This window comes from Scomber japonicus, chromosome 17, assembly GCF_027409825.1.
Source record: "Scomber japonicus isolate fScoJap1 chromosome 17, fScoJap1.pri, whole genome shotgun sequence".
In the NCBI taxonomy this organism is placed as follows: domain Eukaryota; kingdom Metazoa; phylum Chordata; class Actinopteri; order Scombriformes; family Scombridae; genus Scomber; species Scomber japonicus.
Window position 1 is genome coordinate 1,898,460 of NC_070594.1, and position 21,415 is coordinate 1,919,874.

Consider the following 21,415-nt stretch of genomic DNA (forward strand, 5'->3'; position numbering starts at 1 on the left):
AGTTTCATTGTCTTGAACAATGACAATAAAGCTGATTTTGAGACTTTTTATACAGTTGATACAGTTGCTTTTTTACATTCAGATTAATGGCAATTATTCTGTGCAACATCTGAAGGATTCTGATATGTATATCATTAAAAACATTGTGTTATCAAACTTTTTATATTTCCAGTCTGTCAGGATGTCTGATCACAGAGGAAGGCTGTGCTTCTCTGGCATCAGCTCTGAGCTGCAACCCCTCCCATCTGAGAAAGCTAGACCTGAGTGACAACAACCTGCAGGATTCAGGAGTGAAGCAGCTTTCTACTGGACTGGAGAGTCCACACTGTACACTGGAAAGTCTCAGGTCAGGATAAAGCATCTATAGTTTCATTGTCTTGAACAATGACAATAAAGCTGATTTTGAGACTTTTTATACAGTTGATACAGTTGCTGTTTGACATTCAGATTAATGGCAATTATTCTGTGCAACATCTGTAGGATTCTGATATGTACAGTATATCATTAAAACATTGTGTTATCAACCTTTTTATATATCCAGTCTGTCAGGATGTCTGATCACAGAGATAGGCTGTGCTTCTCTGGCCTCAGCTCTGAGCTGCAACCCCTCCCATCTGAGAGAGCTGGACCTGAGTGACAACAACTTGCAGGATTCAGGAGTGAAGCAGCTTTCTACTGGACTGGAGAGTCCACACTGTACACTGGAAAGTCTCTGGTCAGGATAAAGCATCTATAGTTTCATTGTCTTGAACAATGACAATAAAGCTGATTTTGAGACTTTTTATACAGTTGATACAGTTGCTTTTTTACATTCAGATTAATGGCAATTATTCTGTGCAACATCTGAAGGATTCTGATATGTATATCATTAAAAACATTGTGTTATCAAACTTTTTATATTTCCAGTCTGTCAGGATGTCTGATCACAGAGGAAGGCTGTGCTTCTCTGGCATCAGCTCTGAGCTGCAACCCCTCCCATCTGAGAAAGCTAGACCTGAGTGACAACAACCTGCAGGATTCAGGAGTGAAGCAGCTTTCTACTGGACTGGAGAGTCCACACTGTACACTGGAAAGTCTCAGGTCAGGATAAAGCATCTATAGTTTCATTGTCTTGAACAATGACAATAAAGCTGATTTTGAGACTTTTTATACAGTTGATACAGTTGCTGTTTGACATTCAGATTAATGGCAATTATTCTGTGCAACATCTGTAGGATTCTGATATGTACAGTATATCATTAAAACATTGTGTTATAAACCTTTTTATATGTCCAGTCTGTCAGGATGTCTGATCACAGAGGAAGGCTGTGCTTCTCTGGCCTCAGCTCTGAGATACAACCCCTCCCATCTGAGAGAGCTGGACCTGAGTGACAACAACCTGCAGGATTCAGGATTGAAGCAGCTTTCTGCTGGACTGGAGGATCCATGTTGGAGACTGGACACTCTCAGGTATGGACAGACCTATGACACTAATGATCTATGGACATTAGTGTTGTAGTCAAGACCACCTAACCCAAGACCAAGTCAAGACCATTTTCAAGACCATTCCTGTAATCATAATCATGTGGCTCAACATTTACATTATTCCTCTGTTATAAAGAAAAGCATTACGCAGGTATGTTAGTAAAATACAAATGGATGTACAGTAGGGCTGTGTGATATGATGATATACAGTCACCGGCCACTTCAATTGGTAAACCTGTGTAATCTAATTCAGTCCAATACAACAGCTCTGTTATAAATTCTTCCAGTTGTTGTTAACATTGTCAAAAATGTGTTAATTCTACTATATGTTTATTACTCAGGTCATACTAAGTGGTGGTGTACTGGGGTCCATTATATTGACTTGTGTTATTAATATTTTGCCCCTCTCATGTATGTTAATAGAGTGTACAAAATATTATGAACACCATTTAATATAATATCCAACATGAGTCCTAACTGCTGTTCAACATGAAGCAGTGTTCCTCAGTTTGTCAGAGTGACACAGAAACAGGCTGAAACTCATCTGAGATGAGGATCTCTAACTGTCCATCACTGTTCTCCACTCACATCACTCCACCATCATTATTCACACTCAAAGCTCTCTGTGTGTGTGTTGTGTTGAAGGACAGAGAAGCAGCACAGACCAGAGTCTGCTGGACCTGGACCTGAACCTGGACCTGAACTTGGAACTGAACCTGAACCTGGACCTGGACCTGGACCTGGACCTGGACCTGGACCTGAACCTGATCCTGATCCTGAACCTGAACCTGGACTTGGATCTGGACAGGGACCAAGTTGTGTGTCCATGATGAGTGACGGGTCTATGGATGAACCTATTTTCTTCAAACCTGAACCTGGGCCTGGGCTTGAACCTGGACCTGGGCCTGGGCTTGAACCTGAACCTGGACCTGGACCTGAACCTGGATCTGGATCTGGACCTGGACCTGGACCTGGACCTGGACCTGGACCTGAACCTGAACCTGAACCTGGACTTGGATCTGGACCTGGACCTGGACCTGAACCTGAACCAAGTTGTGTGTCCATGATGAGTGACGGGTCTATGGATGAACCTATTTTCTTCAAACCTGAACCTGAACCTGGGCCTAGACTTGGATCTGGATCTGGACCTGAACCTGAACCTGAACCTGATCCTGATCCTGAACCTGAACCTGAACCTGAACCTGAACCTGGACTTGGATCTGGACCTGGACCAAGTTGTGTGTCCATGATGAGTGACGGGTCTATGGATGAACCTATTTTCTTCAAACCTGAACCTGAACCTGGGCCTGGGCTTGAACCTGGACCTGGACCTGGACCTGAACCTGAACCTGAACCTGGACCTGGACCTGGACCTGGACCTGAGCCTGAGCCTGAACCTGAACCTGAACCTAAACCTGGACCTGGACCCAGCTGTGTGTCCGTGATGAGTGACGGGTCTATAGATGATCAGAGGTCAGAATATACTTTTCTTTATCTGTTTCTCTCCATTTCTCCTGAGAAGAGGTTTGATGTCTTTGTCATGATCACTTCATTGATTTTTCACTATTGACTCTTTTTTATTAATTAATGTCACATTTGCAGATCTCAGTACAAATATCAAACCCAGAGTTAAAACAGTTGGATTCTGGTTTGAGAGACTGTAAGAACATTTAAACACAGTTCTTCATCATGTGACACATTCACAGATCTCATCATCCATCATCTAAACCTTTGTATGTTCTCAGGAGCAGCAGCATATTCCAGCTCAAACCTCAACACATTTAAACACATTATGTCACACAAATCAAATCTGAAGAAAACAACACACTGCTCTCATGTTCTCAAAATGGAAAATGGAATATAATTTCATAACATTGAAAGGAATGAAGTGATGTTTTCTGAAACCTGATATTTCGAATAGTAGCTCAGTTTAATATTAGAGACATCATAGATACTGCTTTACTGGACTCTGCTGGTCACATCATGTAACTGGAAACAGAAGGTTACAGTAGGGCTGTGTGATATGATGATATACACCGGCCACTTCATTAGGTAAACCTGTGTAATCTAATTCAGTTCAGTCCAACAGCTCTGTTATAAATTCTTCCAGTTGTTGTTAACATTGTCAAAAATGTGTTAATTCTACTATATGTTTATTACTCAGGTCATACTAAGTGGTGGTGTACTGGGGTGCATTATATTGACTTGTGTTCCTAATATTTTGCCCCTCTCATGTATGTTAATAGAGTGTACAAAATATTATGAACACCATTTAATATAATATCCAGCATGAGTCCTAACTGCTGTTCAACATGAAGCAGTGTTCCTCAGTTTGTCAGAGTGACACAGAAACAGGCTGAAACTCATCTGAGATGAGGATCTCTAACTGTCCATCACTGTTCTCCACTCACATCACTCCACCATCATTATTCACACTCAAAGCTCTGTGTGTGTTGTGTTGAAGGACAGAGAAGCAGCACAGACCAGACTCTGCTGGACCTGGACCTGGACCTGGACCTGAACCTGGACCTGAACTTGGAACTGAACCTGGACCTGGACCTGGACCTGGACCTGGACCTGGACCTGGACCTGAACCTGATCCTGAACCTGAACCTGAACCTGGACTTGGATCTGGACCTGGACCAAGTTGTGTGTCCATGATGAGTGACGGGTCTATGGATGAACCTATTTTCTTCAAACCTGAACCTGAACCTGGGCCTGGGCTTGAACCTGGACCTGGACCTGAACCTGAACCTGAACCTGGACCTGGACCTGGACCTGGACCTGAGCGTGAGCCTGAACCTGAACCTGAACCTAAACCTGGACCTGGACCCAGCTGTGTGTCCGTGATGAGTGACGGGTCTATGGATGATCAGAGGTCAGAATATACTTTTCTTTGTCTGTTTCTCTCCATTTCTCCTGAGAAGAGGTGGGATGTCTTTGTCATGATCACTTCATTGATTCTTCACTATTGACTCTTTATTATTAATTAATGTCACATTTGCAGATCTCAGTACAAATATCACACCCAGAGTTAAAACAGTTGGATTCTGGTTTGAGAGACTGTAAGAACATTTAAACACAGTTCTTCATCATGTGACACATTCACAGCTCTCAGCATCCATCATCTAAACCTTTGTATGTTCTCAGGAGTAGCAGCATATTCCAGCTCAAACCTCAACACATTTAAACACATTATGTCACACAAATCAAATCTGAAGAAAACAACACACTGCTCTCATGTTCTCAAAATGGAAAATGGAATATAATTTCATAACATTGAAAGGAATGAAGTGATGTTTTCTGAAACCTGATATTTCGAATAGTAGCTCAGTTTAATATTAGAGACATCATAGATACTGCTTTACTGGACTCTGCTGGTCACATCATGTAACTGGAAACAGAAGGTTACAGTAGGGCTGTGTGATATGATGATATACACCGGCCACTTCATTAGGTAAACCTCCATCCATCCATCCATCTTCTTGCCGCTTATCCGGGGTCGGGTCGCGGGGGCAGCAGCCTAAGCAGGGAAGCCCAGACTTCCCTCTCCCCAGCCACTTCGTCCAGCTCTTCCAGGGGGACCCCGAGGCGTTCCCAGGTCAGCCGAGAGACATAGTCTCTCCAGCGTGTCCTGGGTCTTCCCCGGGGTCTCCTACCGGTGGGACGTGCCCTGAACACCTCACCAGGGAGGCGTCCGGGAGGCATCCTGATTAGATGCCCGAACCACCTCATCTGGCTCCTCTCGACGTGGAGGAGCAGCGGGTCTACTCCGAGCTCCCTCCGGATAACTGAGCTTCTCACCCTATCTCTAAGGGAGAGCCCAGCCACCCTGCGGAGGAAGCTCATTTCGGCCGCTTGTACCCGCGATCTTGTTCTTTCGGTCACTACCCAAAGCTCATGACCATAGGTGAGGGTAGGAACGAAGATCGACTGGTAAATCGAGAGCTTCGCCTTTCGGCTCAGCTCTCTCTTCACCACGACGGATCTGTGCAGAGTCCGCATTACTGCAGACGCCGCACCGATCCGCCTGTCGATCTCCCGTTCCATCCTTCCCTCACTCGTGAACAAGACCCCGAGGTACTTGAACTCCTCCACTTGAGGCAGAATCTCATCCCCGACCCGAAGAGTGCACTCCACCCTTTTCCGGTTGAGGACCATGGCCTCGGATTTGGAGGTGCTGATTTTCATCCCGGCCGCTTCACACTCGGCTGCGAACCGATCCAGTGAGAGTTGGAGGTCACGGTCTGATGAAGCCAACAGGACCACATCATCTGCAAAAAGCAGTGACCCAATCCTGAGGTCACCAAACCGGATCCCCTCTACACCCTGGCTGCGCCTAGAAATCCTGTCCATAAAAATTATGAACAGGATCGGTGACAAAGGGCAGCCCTGGCGGAGTCCAACTCTCACTGGAAACAAGTCCGACTTATTGCCGGAAATGCGGACCAAGCTCTGACACCGGTCATACAGGGAACGGACGGCCCTTATCAGGGAGTCCGATACCCCATACTCCCGGAGAACCCCCCACAGGATCCCCCGAGGGACACGGTCGAATGCCTTCTCCAAGTCCACAAAACACATGTGGACTGGTTGGGCAAACTCCCATGCACCCTCAAAGATCCTGCAGAGGGTGTAGAGCTGGTCCACTGTTCCACGGCCCGGACGAAAACCACACTGCTCCTCCTGAATCCGAGATTCGACTATCCGACGGACCCTCCTCTCCAGCACCCCCGAATAGACCTTACCAGGGAGGCTGAGGAGTGTGATTCCCCTGTAATTGGAACACACCCTCCGGTCCCCCTTCTTAAAAAGAGGGACCACCACCCCAGTCTGCCAATCCAGAGGCACTGCCCCCGATGTCCACGCGATGCTGCAGAGTCGTGTCAACCATGACAGCCCCACAGCATCCAGGGCCTTGAGGAACTCGGGGCGGATCTCATCCACCCCCGGGGCCCTGCCACCGAGGAGCTTTTCAACCACCTCGGCGACCTCCACCCCAGAGATAGGAGAGCCCACACCCAAGCCCCCAGGCCCTGCTTCCTTACCAGAAGGCGTGTTGGTGGGATTGAGGAGGTCTTTGAAGTATTCCTTCCACCGATCCACAACGTCCCGAGTCGAGGTCAGCAGCGCACCATCCCCACCGTACACAGTGTTTACGGTGCACTGCTTCCCCCTCCTGAGACGCCGGATGGTGGTCCAGAATCTCTTCGAAGCCGTCCGGAAGTCTTTTTCCATGGCCTCACCGAACTCCTCCCATGTCCGGGTTTTTGCCTCAGAGACCGCCCTAGCTGCGCTCCGCTTGGTCTGCCGGTACCTGTCTGCTGCCTCCGGAGTCCCACAAGCCAAAAAGGCCCTATAGGACTCCTTCTTCAGCTTGACGGCATCCCTCACCGCCGGTGTCCACCAGCGGGTTCGGGGATTGCCGCCCCGACAGGCACCGACCACCTTGCGGCCACAGCTCCGGTCAGCCGCCTTGACAATGGAGGCACGGAACATGGCCCACTCGGACTCAATGTCCCCCGCCTCCCCCGGTACATGGTCGAAGCTCTCCCGGAGGTGTGAGTTGAAACTCTCTCTGACAGGAGACTCTGCCAGACGTTCCCAGCAGACCCTCACAATACGTTTGGGCCTGCCAGGTCTGCCCGGCATCCTCCCCCACCATCGGAGCCAACTCACCACCAGGTGGTGATCAGTTGACAGCTCCGCCCCTCTCTTCACCCGAGTGTCCAAGACATGCGGCCGCAAGTCCGACGACACGACTACAAAGTCAATCATCGAACTGCGGCCTAGGGTGTCCTGGTGCCAAGTGCACATATGGACACCCTTATGCCTGAACATGGTGTTCGTTATGGACAATCCGTGACGAGCACAGAAGTCCAATAACAGAACACCACTCGGGTTCAGATCAGGGGGGCCGTTCCTCCCAATCACACCCTTCCAGGTCTCACTGTCGCTACCAACATGGGCGTTGAAGTCCCCCAGCAGAACGAGGGAATCCCCAGGGGGAGTGTTTTCCAGCACCCCCTCCAAGGAGTCCAAAAAGGCTGGATACTCTGAAGTGCTGTTTGGACCATAGGCACAAACAACAGTCAGGATCCGTCCCCCCACCCGAAGGCGGAGGGAGGCCACCCTCTCGTCTACCGGGGTAAACTCCAACATACAGGCACCAAGCCGGGGGGCAATAAGTATTGCCACCCCTGCCCGGCGCCTGACACCAGTGGCAACTCCAGAGTGGACGAGAGTCCAACCCCTCTCAAGGAGACTGGTTCCAGAGCCCTTGCTGTGCGTCGAGGTGAGGCCGACTATATCTAGCCGGAACTTCTCAACCTCACGCACCAGCTCAGGCTCCTTCCCCACCAGAGAGGTGACGTTCCACGTCCCTAGAGCTAGCTTCTGCAGCTGAGGATCGGACCGCCAAGGTCCCCGCCTTCGGCCGCTGCCCAGCTCACATTGCACCCGACCCCTTTGGCCCCTCTCACTGGTGGTGGGTCTGTGGGAGCGGGGTCCCATGTCCCTTTTTCGGGCTATGCCCGGCCGGGCCCCATGGGGGAAGGCCCGGCCACCAAGCGCTCGCCTCCGAGCCCCACCCCCAGGCCTGGCTCCAGGGGGGGGCCCCGGTGACCCGCGTCCGGGCAAGGGACACGAAAATCCAAATATCTTGCTCGTCATCGGGGTTTTAGGTAAACCTGTGTAATCTAATTCAGTTCAGTCCAACAGCTCTGTTATAAATTCTTCCAGTTGTTGTTAACATTGTCAAAAATGTGTTAATTCTACTATATGTTTATTACTCAGGTCATACTAAGTGGTGGTGTACTGGGGTGCATTATATTGACTTGTGTTCCTAATATTTTGCCCCTCTCATGTATGTTAATAGAGTGTACAAAATATTATGAACACCATTTAATATAATATCCAGCATGAGTCCTAACTGCTGTTCAACATGAAGCAGTGTTCCTCAGTTTGTCAGAGTGACACAGAAACAGGCTGAAACTCATCTGAGATGAGGATCTCTAACTGTCCATCACTGTTCTCCACTCACATCACTCCACCATCATTATTCACACTCAAAGCTCTGTGTGTGTTGTGTTGAAGGACAGAGAAGCAGCACAGACCAGAGTCTGCTGGACCTGGACCTGGACCTGGACCTGAACCTGGACCTGAACCTGGACCTGAACCTGAACCTGAACTTGGAACTGAACCTGGACCTGGACTTGGATCTGGACCTGGACCTGGACCTGAACCTGAACCAAGTTGTGTGTCCATGATGAGTGACAGGTCTATGGATGAACCTATTTTCTTCAAACCTGAACCTGAACCTGGGCCTAGACTTGGATCTGGATCTGGACCTGAACCTGAACCTGAACCTGATCCTGATCCTGAACCTGAACCTGGACTTGGATCTGGACCTGGACCAAGTTGTGTGTCCATGATGAGTGACGGGTCTATGGATGAACCTATTTTCTTCAAACCTGAACCTGAACCTGGGCCTGGGCTTGAACCTGGACCTGGACCTGGACCTGAACCTGAACCTGAACCTGGACCTGGACCTGGACCTGGACCTGAGCCTGAGCCTGAGCCTGAGCCTGAGCCTGAACCTGAACCTGAACCTAAACCTGGACCTGGACCCAGCTGTGTGTCCGTGATGAGTGACGGGTCTATGGATGATCAGAGGTCAGAATATAAAATGTTTTGTCTGTTTCTCTCCATTTCTTCTGGGAAGAGGTGTGATGTCTTTATTGTGATCACTTCATTGATTCTTCACTATTGACTCTTTATTATTAATTAATGTCACATTTGCAGATCTCAGTACAAATATCAAACCCAGAGTTAAAACAGTTGGATTCTGGTTTGAGAGACTGTAAGAACATTTAAACACAGTTCTTCATCATGTGACACATTCACAGCTCTCACCATCCATCATCTAAACCTTTGTATGTTCTCAGGAGCAGCAGCATCTTCCAGCTCAAACCTCAACACATTTAAACACATTATGTCACACAAATCAAATCTGAAGAAAACAGCACACTGCTCTCATGTTATCAAAATGGAAAATGGAATATAATTTCATAACATTGAAAGGAATGAAGTGATGTTTTCTGAAACCTGATATTTCAAATAACATTCTGCCAGTAGTAATGTTTCATATGTTTCTGAGCAGCACACAGTAGATACACAGCAGGAATGTTTGTTAAATAGATATAATATAATATAATATAATATAATATAATATAATATAAACTAGTAAGTGGACCTAAAGTTGTTGTTTAGTTAAACTTTCATGATCTCCAGAGGGGTATTGCACAAAAGTAGAATAAAGAAATCCAGGATAACTGAGCAAGCGCAGCTTGATCTAGTCTGACCGGCGCATCTTGGCTTATTCGGTTGCACGTTTGCTGAGCCGGGATGAAAAGGTGCGGCTATGTCAAGCCAGGTGTAGATAGCTGGGATAAGTGCGTGTTTACGGCATTCTCAAATAGACCCACGGGATCGATCACAGAATCACAGATTGGAAAATGGAAAGGTGTTGCGCGTCATTCTTCACGACCGCTGAAAAACAGCTCCTGATGGAGTTTCATGATGAGGTTAAAGAAATTATAAGAAAAAAAGGCAACACAAGCACAAAGCACTGTAATCAAGGAAAGGGAGAAAGCCTGGCAGACAATCGCGGACCGGTTCAATGCATAAGTAGTGCAATTAATGTAAAATTAATGTGTTAAGTATAGCTCGGTGGGTAGAGCACTCGCCCCATGTGTTGAAGCTGCAGTCCTCGCTGCAGGGGACCCCGGTTCAAATCCCGTACCAAGTACTCCTATCCTGCATGTCATTACCCCCTCTCTGTCTCCAGTTTTCCTGTCTCTCTCTACTAACCTGTACATCAAAGGCAAAAAGCCCAAAAATATACTTAAAAAAAAAAAGTACAATTAATACAACAGTGCTCCACTAGAACTGTCAAAATTACAATTAAAGGACTAAAGAAGTTACTGTCCAAGCCCACTAATCAACAGTTGTAAACTTTGATTTAAATGTGACAAGTAAAAGTGCATGCTACTCAGGAAATATAATTAAGTGCAAACAATTATTATAATTAGGTGTAGGGCAGGGGGAAGGCACATCTGCAGCTGCAGGATGCACTTCTGCAGATGAGGAGACAGTGTTGCTGGACTCCAGGCTTGAGGTATCATGTCAATTTTGTGGAAATGTCTTGCTCATTTAGCCCATAATGGATATGAAGTCAGTGATTAGGTGCTAATAGAAAATAACGTGTAACAGGACCCAGATGCTGCTCAGCCTCAGAAGCAGCCAAGTAACATTGTGAGTATCGGCTAGTAAATAGTACAAAGTAAATCTACTGTACATTATACACAATAATGATACCACATGAATGACTATAAAATGACTGTTGCAATTAAACAGTCAACAGACTTTAATGAAACGACAATATAGTCTATCTGTAATATTTTAATGCAGGATAATTAAAATGATGCAACATATTTAGAAAGACCATGGTAATGCTGTAAAACCCATTAATTTGTCACATGATTGACAGTAGAACTGCCAGATGAATCCCTGAGAATAATCTTAGCCTGGTTGTTGCAGAGAATAAATCACCATAGTAACTGGGCCGGGATAAATTTAACCTGCTTTCATGCAACCGACTTGAGGCTAAATTCAGCCAGGATAAATAACATATCCCGGCTTAATCCCTTATCCTGGTTTCGTGCAATACCCCTCAGGTGTCCATGAACTTAAAGTAGCTGTATGTAACAAATATATTCCAAGTAATCATAAAATGGTCCTAAATATCACCAGACATTAAGGAATCATGTTAATTTCAAACACTGATATCACTGACAGTAGTAGTCCAGCCAGAATATTCACATTTGAAAAGCTCAGTTGCAGCCCTCAAGTAATGTTTATGTTGTCATTCTGTGTTTTGCCCTGATGCTCCACCCACCATCTAGCTACCAATCACCAAGTCAGTACTGATGCTCCACCCACCACCTAGCTACCAATCACCAAGTCAGTACTGATGCTCCACCCACCACCTAGCTACCAATCACCAAGTCAGTACTGATGCTCCACTCACCACCAAGCTACCAATCACCAAGTCAGTACTGATGCTCCACCCACCACCTAGCTACCAATCACCAAGTCAGTACTGATACTCCACCCACCACCTAGCTACCAATCACCAGGTCAGTACTGATGCTCCACCCACCACCTATCTACCAATCACCAATTCAGTACTGACTCACCGACAGAGCCGCTGCTTTGTAGCCATGGTCAGCTAATGGGCTATAACCACAAGTTAGAGGTTCTACTGAACCGCTTGTGCAGCTACTTGGTGAGCAGTGGGGTAAATATTGCTATTTCCTTCTGCTAGCGTATGAGGAGAAAGTATTGCTACTTCCCTGGAGGTATTGCTACCTGTCGTATGCTAATGCTAATATACCAATAGGTATTACTACAAGTCGGTATTGCCAGCGCTAGCTATTTGCAAAAGTATTGCTACTTTGATCGGTAAGGCTAGACTGGAAGCGGTAAGGCTAGACTGGAAGCGGCCTGTCTTCGAGGGGAGAGAGGGAGCCGAGGAAGACATGGAAGCCTTCGGGTGGAGGTGAGATGCCACCAGCCATCAATGGATGGCATCTGGTGGACACCATGGGTCTCCATCCCCTCACAATCCAACAGAGAGCTACCCATGATAGGGTGTTTCTCGCTGTAGGCCTTTCTTTCCAGGTCACGGCTATCTTGTCGAGTAGCTCCGGGAAAATGGGCAATAGTTGCTTCCCTGTCTTCTTCGCTTTGGGCAGTTTCTTGCCGTCGAAGCACGATTTTACCACCTCTGCTTGGGTGACGGGCCACAGGATGCAGAGCCTGCTAGCCGCGCACTTGCACATGTCTGTCAATGGACAGTTTAGCTTAGTACCCTAGTACAGTTGTCAACAGGCTTCTGTGAGAAGCAAGAAGAGGTTTTTGAATGACGATTGCCGCTATGCCAGCCTAATACATAGGAGGAGGGTCCCGTCCCCTCCTGACATAGCCGTCACTGATGCCAGCCAATTGGGGCTGCCGTAATGTTATTTGTGCTTCTGATGAGGTCACGCAGGAGGCGTTCTCATAGTGAGACATGAAACGAATGCTATGAAAGGGAACTCATCAGAGGAGAGTACTGTTATTTTATTATTGATGTATTTACTGTTTATTATAAAGAAGTTCACTTGTATCATAAACTTTATTTAGAACTTTCTAACTTGTGGTTGTTTCTTCTTATTGTGTCTTTCAACTATTATTATTATTATATATTCAAACCAAATGAATGAACACATGGAATAATTACAGTCAAATGTTTTGCTGTCTTATAGCTGCATTTATTCTCTGATCACTTCAAAAATGTTCCTTTTGTCTCCTTTTGATATTGAAGTGATGACTGGCTCTATCCTCAGGACAACATGCAGAGATCAATATTTAATCTAGTGATTTATCATGTGGGAGGACATATTTGTTCATCACATCTTCTTCTTCAGGTCTTTTCCTCTCAGACTTCAGTGAAAGAATCCAGCAGACAGTTGAGACAGATGAGTTTCAGCCTGTTTCTGTGTCACTCTGACAAACTGAGGAACACTGCTTCATGTTGAACAGCAGTTAGGACTCATGTTGGATAGAAAATCATTCTGACTGTGTTTCTTCCTCCAGGGTGGACCATGGTGGAGAGCAGTGGTTAAAACCTGGTCTGGAGAAGTGTAAGTGTGGATTGAATTTGATTCATGACAACTAAACAGCACACAGTCAGTTTCTCTTTAAATACAAAGTTGGTCTTTGTGGTATTTATTCATTAAAACATTACTGACAAAATGTGTCATCATGAAACTTTATAGAAATGAACAACAGATCAGAAGTTAAACAGAGAATAAATCCATCAGGTGTGTCAGATGATAAACTGCTGCTGTGTTGTTTCTTCTTCTCTTCATCAGATTTCTGTCAACTCACACTGGACACAAACACAGTACACAGAAACCTCAAACTGTCTGATAACAACAGGAATGTGACATATGTGAAGGAGGTTCAGTCATATCCTGATCATCCAGACAGATTTGACTACTGGGACCAGCTGCTGTGTAGTAATGTTCTGACTGGTCGCTGTTACTGGGAGGTCGAGTGGAGAGGAGGAGTTGAAATATCAGTGAGTTACAGAAGAATCAACAGGAAAGGAGAGAGTGATGACTGTTCGTTTGGATATAATGATCAGTCGTGGAGTCTGTGGTGCTCTGATGGTTACTCTGTCTATCACAATAAGACAAAAACATCCACATCCTCCTCCTCCTCCTCCTCCTCCTCCTCCTCCTCCTCCTCCTCCTCCTCCTCCTCTGTCTCTAACAGAGTAGCAGTGTATGTGGACTGTCCTGCTGGCACTCTGTCCTTCTACAGAGTCTCCTCTGACACACTGATCCACCTCCACACCTTCAACACCACATTCACTGAACCTCTGTATGCTGGGTTTGGGTTTTGGTCTCACGGTTCCTCACTGTCTCTGTGTCCTCTGTCTGAGGTGAACACTCCCAGGTAAAATATTAACTCGTAGTTGAATTTAATATCAGACACAGGGTTCATTTTGATTAGTTTGAGTCATAATTGAGTCATGTACATTGTTTTAGTTTTAGTAAATATTTACTAAATATCATTAGATTATAGATTATAGTCTATATAATATAATAAAGTTTAAAGGATAATGCTTTTATAAAGTTAGTCTTGAATGAGTGAAGTCATTATTCCTACTAGATGAAATGAATGTTATATTTATCTGTTATTGAATGGTAGGAAGGTTTGAATGGTTCATACACACAGACATATCTTTATTTACCTGCCCTTCCCTCAAGACAAAATAAACAATAGAAACAGATGCTCTGTCCAATTACAGTTTCTCAATACAACATTAACATCACAAGAAAAAGAAAAAAAAATCAAAAATAAATTATCTGTCTCAACACTTCAATATAAATCCTAACTATCTAGTTCATACAATGCAAACATTCTTTCTTTAAACATTTTTTAAAACTGAAATATATTCAATCAACTTAACCCCAGCAACAGAAATACATATCTGCTTTAAAGTTGTTCGTGCAAATTGGTGCTTAAAATTAAATGTCTTGCGATGATCTTCATTATTAGAACTAAAAATACACAAATTGTGCAGATTCTGTGGTAATACTTTATCTTTATATTGCCCTAAACATGACTGTCTGTAGTTTAACCAAATCATCAAGTTTCAATCATCTTGATTCAATAAATAACCTGCTGGTGTGTTCTCTATAAGCCACATTATAAATAACTCTCACTGCTCAAGGTTTCATGTTGGTAGAGTATGTATTACCCCAGACTGCTGCATAATAACTTAAATAAGGCTAAATTAGTGAGCAATATAAAATTCTCATTGCTTTATAATTTAACACGTACTTAGCCTTATTCAGAACTAAAATATTCTGACACACTTTTGATTTTACCTGAGCTATTTGAGCTTTCCATGTCAATGTATCATCAATGATTCCACCTAAGAACCTAAATTCTGACTCTATTAATTGAAACTCCTTCTAAAGGAAGTGATATATCCGCCTCCAAAAATCATAAAATTAGTTTTGTTCAAATTTAAAGACAACTTATTTTCATCAAACCATTTCCTTGTCTTTACCTTTTGCAAGACTTTTAAAATCATCACCTGACCAAAAACGTTGTGTCATCTGCAAACAACACAAACTGTAGTGATTTTGACACTTCACAAATATTGTTAACATATAAATTAAAAAGTTTAGGGCAAAAGACTGAACCCTGTGGGACTCCACAATCAATGTTCATATTATCACATATATTACCAGAAAAGTGCACATATTGTTTTCTATTATCTAAATAGCTTTGTACCCAATTTAAAACCACGCCCCTCACCCCATACGAATATAATTTTGAACTAAGAATTTTATGACCAATGGTATCAATAAATAACCTTCAGATACAAATAATGAATAAATAACATTCTGCAAGTAGTAATGTTTCATATGTTTCTGAGCAGCACACAGTAGATACACAGCAGGAATGTTTGTTAAATAGATATAATATAATTAGGGCTGTCAAACGATTAATTTTTTAAATCGCGATTAATCGCAGAATTTCCATAGTTAATCACGATTAGTCACGTTTTGAATTGCATGTTTAACCCTTAAACAGGCAGCGTGCACCAGGAGATACAGACTCTTTAACGTCCTGTTGAAGCTTGTGGTAGGTCTATACTTTGATAGAATTCATAAAAATCCGTTTAGAAACTAGTATGTGTGATATTAATGAGCAGAATGTATCACTTTACTATGTTAAATAACACTTTTAAGTGTTTTTATCATTATGACCATTTTATACCTTAGTAAGGGCAATGCATCCTGGTGGAGATACAACTCATAAAATCAAAAATATATTAAAAATATGAGTGGAAATATTTTACTTTAGGTGCAAATGACATAACTAGTAACATCAAATTATGTTTTCTTACATCTCATTTTCCATCCCTGCCTGTTGAAGGGTTTAAAATCCTGTTATTTTCCATTTGAAGGCAGTTTTAAGCCCATAATGTAAAGCATTTCTTACCAGAGTGTCTTAACTGGGAATCAATCACGGCTCTGCTGCGACTCCCACACTCCAAAATGGTCCTTTGGTGGAGCTGAGGCTGGCTTGGCTGCACCTGGGTGTTTAGCGTGGAGGTGCTAACTCAAACTCCACGTACTCCGGTGGTAGTTAAACTCCGTTTGACACAGGTTGCATTTTACTTTTGACTTGTCAACTGAAGCGTCTGGAAGTGTTTTAAAGTTAAACAAGCCGTTCAAAAGTCCAGTAGCTCTCTTACTTTCCATCAGCGCGGTAGGTTTACTGCAGGAGGCCACTTCAAAGCATAGCGCTACAGCTAGAGGAGCCGTCTACGGGGGAGTAGAAGGGACAAAAAGGCTTGCAGCATTAAAAGGTGATTTAAAAAAATAACTCATTATGGATTGCATTAATCTAATCGCGATTAACGCATTAACGCTGACAGCCCTAATAATATAATATAATATAATATAAATGTTCATGATGCCCTGATGTCCCTGAACTCATCAGAGTCCATCTGTTATTTTATTATTGATGTATTTACTGTTTATTATAAAGAAGTTCACTTGTATCATGAACTTTATTTAGAACTTTCTAACTTGTGGTTGTTTCTTCTTATTGTGTCTTTCAACTATTATTATTATTATATATTCAAACCAAATAAATGAACACATGGAATAATTACAGTCAAATGTTTTGCTGTCTTATAGCTGCATTTATTCTCTGATCACTTCAAAAATGCTCCTTTTGTCTCCTTTTGATATTGAAGTGATGACTGGCTCTATCCTCAGGACAACATGCAGAGATCAATATTTAATCTAGTGATTTATCATGTGGGAGGACATATTTGTTCATCACATCTTCTTCTTCAGGTCTTTTCCTCTCAGACTTCAGTGAAAGAATCCAGCAGACAGTTGAGACAGATGAGTTTCAGCCTGTTTCTGTGTCACTCTGACAAACTGAGGAACACTGCTTCATGTTGAACAGCAGTTAGGACTCATGTTGGATAGAAAATCATTCTGACTGTGTTTCTTCCTCCAGGGTGGACCATGGTGGAGAGCACAGGTTAAAACCTGATCTGGAGAAGTGTAAGTGTGGATTGAATTTGATTCATGACAACTAAACAGCACACAGTCAGTTTCTCTTTAAATACAAAGTTGGTCTTTGTGGTATTTATTCATTAAAACATTACTGACAAAATGTGTCATCATGAAACTTTATAGAAATGAACAACAGATCAGAAGTTAAACAGAGAATAAATCCATCAGGTGTGTCAGATGATAAACTGCTGCTGTGTTGTTTCTTCTTCTCTTCATCAGATTTCTGTGAACTCACACTGGACACAAACACAGTAAACAGATTCCTCAAACTGTCTGATAACAACAGGAAGGTGACAGCTGTGGAGGAGGTTCAGTCATATCCTGATCATCCAGACAGATTTGACACCAAGCGTCAGCTGCTGTGTAGTAATGATCTGACTGGTCGCTGTTACTGGGAGGTCGAGTGGAGAGGAAGAGTTGATATATCAGTGAGTTACAAAAGAATCAGCAGGAAAGGACGCAGTGATGACTGTTTGTTTGGATTTAATGATCAGTCCTGGAGTCTGATCTGTTGTGATGAAGATGGTTACTCTGTCCGTCACAATAAGATAAGAACATCCACCTCCTCCTCCTCCTCCTCCTCCTCTGTCTCTAACAGAGTAGCAGTGTATGTGGACTGTCCTGCTGGCACTCTGTCCTTCTACAGAGTCTCCTCTGACACACTGATCCACCTCCACACCTTCAACACCACATTCACTGAACCTCTGTGTGCTGGGTTTATAGTTGGACCTGGTTCCTCAGTGTCTCTGTGTCCTCTGTCTGAGGTGAACACTCCCAGGTAAAATTTAAGGGTTAATTTTTTACAGTAAATTTAGATTTAGTTTTAGTTATAATTGACTCATGTACATTGTTTTCGTTTTAGTGGACTAAATATCATTAGATTATAGATTATAGTCTATATAATATAATAAAGTTTAAAGGATAATGCTTTTTTAAAGTTAGTGTTGAATGAGTGAAGTCATTATTCCTACTAGATGAAATGAATGTTATATTTATCTGTTATTGAATGGTAGGAAGGTTTGAATGGTTCATACACACAGACATATCTTTATTTACCTGGCTTGGCCATAAAAGAGCATCTCAATAACAATAATCAGCTACTAATGTTGCTTCAAGTTTGAAGTGGAGACAGATGACAGAATAAAGTCCAGTGTGTCTCTCTGTTATATTTAGTTTTCTGATTCATCATCTAGTTAAAAATCTGTTAATTATCCGTCTGATCAACAAAAGAAACAGAAACAACTTTCTTCATTTATCAGACACATTTTTCTTTTCATGTTATTTCCTCCATTAACTGTTATTATGGATGGATATTATATGTTGTTATTGATCAAATGAACATAAGGAAGAGTTTGTCTGTCACATTTTAAACATATTTATATTTGACATAATGTGTCATCATTTCCATGTGAGCGTCTGGTTTGATATGAGTTTACTTAGTTTATTGAGTTACATCATATCAATTATTCCTCAAACATTCAAACTAATAAAACAAATCACTATTTAAAAACACTCTGGTCATATTCAGAGTTATTAAAAAATTAATTCACAATCAGAATATCAATAAATATCCTTCAGATACAAATAATGAATAAATAACATTCTGCCAGTAGTAATGTTTCATATGTTTCTGAGCAGCACACAGTAGATACACAGCAGGGATGTTTGTTAAATATATATAATATAATATAATATAATATAATATAATATAATATAATATAATATAAACATTCATGATCTCCTGATGTCCCTGAACTCATCAGAGTCCATCTGTTATTTTATTATTGATGTATTTACTGTTTATTATAAAGAAGTTCACTTGTATCATGAACTTTATTTAGAACTTTCTAACTTGTGGTTGTTTCTTCTTATTGTGTCTTTCAACTATTATTATTATTACATATTCAAACCAAATGAATGAACACATGGAATAATTACAGTCAAATGTTTTGCTGTCTTATAACTGCATTTATTCTCTGATCACTTCAAAAATGCTCCTTTTGTCTCCTTTTGATATTGAAGTGATGACTGGCTCTATCCTCAGGACAACATGCAGAGATCAATATTTAATCTAGTGATTTATCATGTGGGAGGACATATTTGTTCATCACATCTTCTTCTTCAGGTCTTTTCCTCTCAGACTTCAGTGAAAGAATCCAGCAGACAGTTGAGACAGATGAGTTTCAGCCTGTTTCTGTGTCACTCTGACAAACTGAGGAACACTGCTTCATGTTGAACAGCAGTTAGGACTCATGTTGGATAGAAAATCATTCTGACTGTGTTTCTTCCTCCAGGGTGGACCATGGTGGAGAGCACAGGTTAAAACCTGATCTGGAGAAGTGTAAGTGTGGATTGAATTTGATTCATGACAACTAAACAGCACACAGTCAGTTTCTCTTTAAATACAAAGTTGGTCTTTGTGGTATTTATTCATTAAAACATTACTGACAAAATGTGTCATCATGAAACTTTATAGAAATGAACAACAGATCAGAAGTTAAACAGAGAATAAATCCATCAGGTGTGTCAGATGATAAACTGCTGCTGTGTTGTTTCTTCTTCTGTTCATCAGATTTCTGTGAACTCACACTGGACACAAACACAGTAAACAGAAACCTCAAACTGTCTGATAACAACAGGAAGGTGACACGTGTGGAGGAGTATCAGTCATATCCTGATCATCCAGACAGATTTGACTCCTGGGTTCAGGTGCTGTGTAGTAATGGTCTGACTGGTCGCTGTTACTGGGAGGTCGAGAGGAGAGGAGACGTTCTTATATCAGTGAGTTACAGAAGAATCAGCAGGAAAGGACGCAGGGAAGACCGTTTGTTTGGAGGGAACGATCAGTCCTGGAGTCTGGACTGCTCTGATGGTCGTTACTCTGTATGGCACGATAACAGACAAACACCCTCCTCCTCCTCCTCCTCCTCCTCCTCCTCTGTCTCTAACAGAGTAGCAGTGTATGTGGACTGTCCTGCTGGCACTCTGTCCTTCTACAGAGTCTCCTCTGACACACTGATCCACCTCCACACCTTCAACACCACATTCACTCAACCTCTGTATGCTGGGTTTGGGTTCTGGCCTGGTTCCTCGATGACTCTGTGTCCTCTGTCTGAGGCGAACACTCCCAGGTAAGAAGAGACAGTTGGACACTAATGTTGTAGTACTCAACACCACATCTGTAGGCTTTTGGTCTTGACTCGTCTCAGACGAGCCACACTCTGGTTTTTTTCTGTAGACCAGTCGAGACCACAGCTGCCATGACATCTTTTATTTTTTTATTTCTTACTGTGACTGAGAGTAAAACACCCACCTTCAACCAATAACTTATTTTACTTTGAAAGTTTTAACGCTGCCACTGGGCCGCCCGTCCACCTGTGAGTGTTTCACACAGCACACCGGTGTTATGATGAAGTCTGTTCCCCGTTGATATTTCAATATGCGGACGTGGTGCTATGAGAAACACAATTTAGTCTAGCGCACCTATGGAAGCCTAATGATGCCAAAAGTAAAATGAGTCACACTACCAAATTATAACACAGTTTATATTTTGTTCTAAATTTGTGCAATTCACTTTTATTTCTGTGTTTTTATTAACAATATGTTATAAAGATTCTTTATTTAATTTATATTTATATATTAGAATTGTTTCTATAATTCTATAATGTACTTTTATTTGTGATTGTATCTAACTTTTGTATTTATAGTTGTTATTTCCAAAAATACCAGAATGATCATTCTATAAAATATCTATATGGGGAAACCTTTTACAGTGCTGCATACTGCATATGATAATTATATATTTAGAAAGTAGAACTAAAGTGATTCATTACAAGATGATTAGTTAAAACATTTCAATTCAATTTCCATTTTGTGAATTTCAAATAAAATAACAGTCATTTATTTCCTCATTGAAGTTTTCTTAAAAATATAGTTAAAATCTTGTCTCGATCTCTTGAACCCAATATCGTGTCTCATCTTGTCACACCCCTAGTAAACGTTTTTCTCTCGTCTATATACTCATCCGACCTCTTCAATAGGAACACGTGTGTAATCTGATTCAATCTAATACAACAGCTCTGATATAAATTCTACATTTATGAAGTTTATACATTTTTGTTAACATTGTCAAAAAGTGATAATTCTTTTTATGACTGAGGTCATAGTGGGTGATGGTGGTGTATTAAGGTTCATTATATTGAATGGTGTTCCTAATATTTTGTCCA

General features: G+C 42.5%; 1 protein-coding gene across 1 annotated transcript in view; it reads left to right on the plus strand.

The window, feature by feature from the left end:
* LOC128377460 (NACHT, LRR and PYD domains-containing protein 5-like) overlaps positions 1-21,415 on the plus strand; it is a 172,787-nt gene that overhangs the window by 9,601 nt on the left and 141,771 nt on the right. The gene's annotated exons all lie outside the window — the stretch shown is intronic.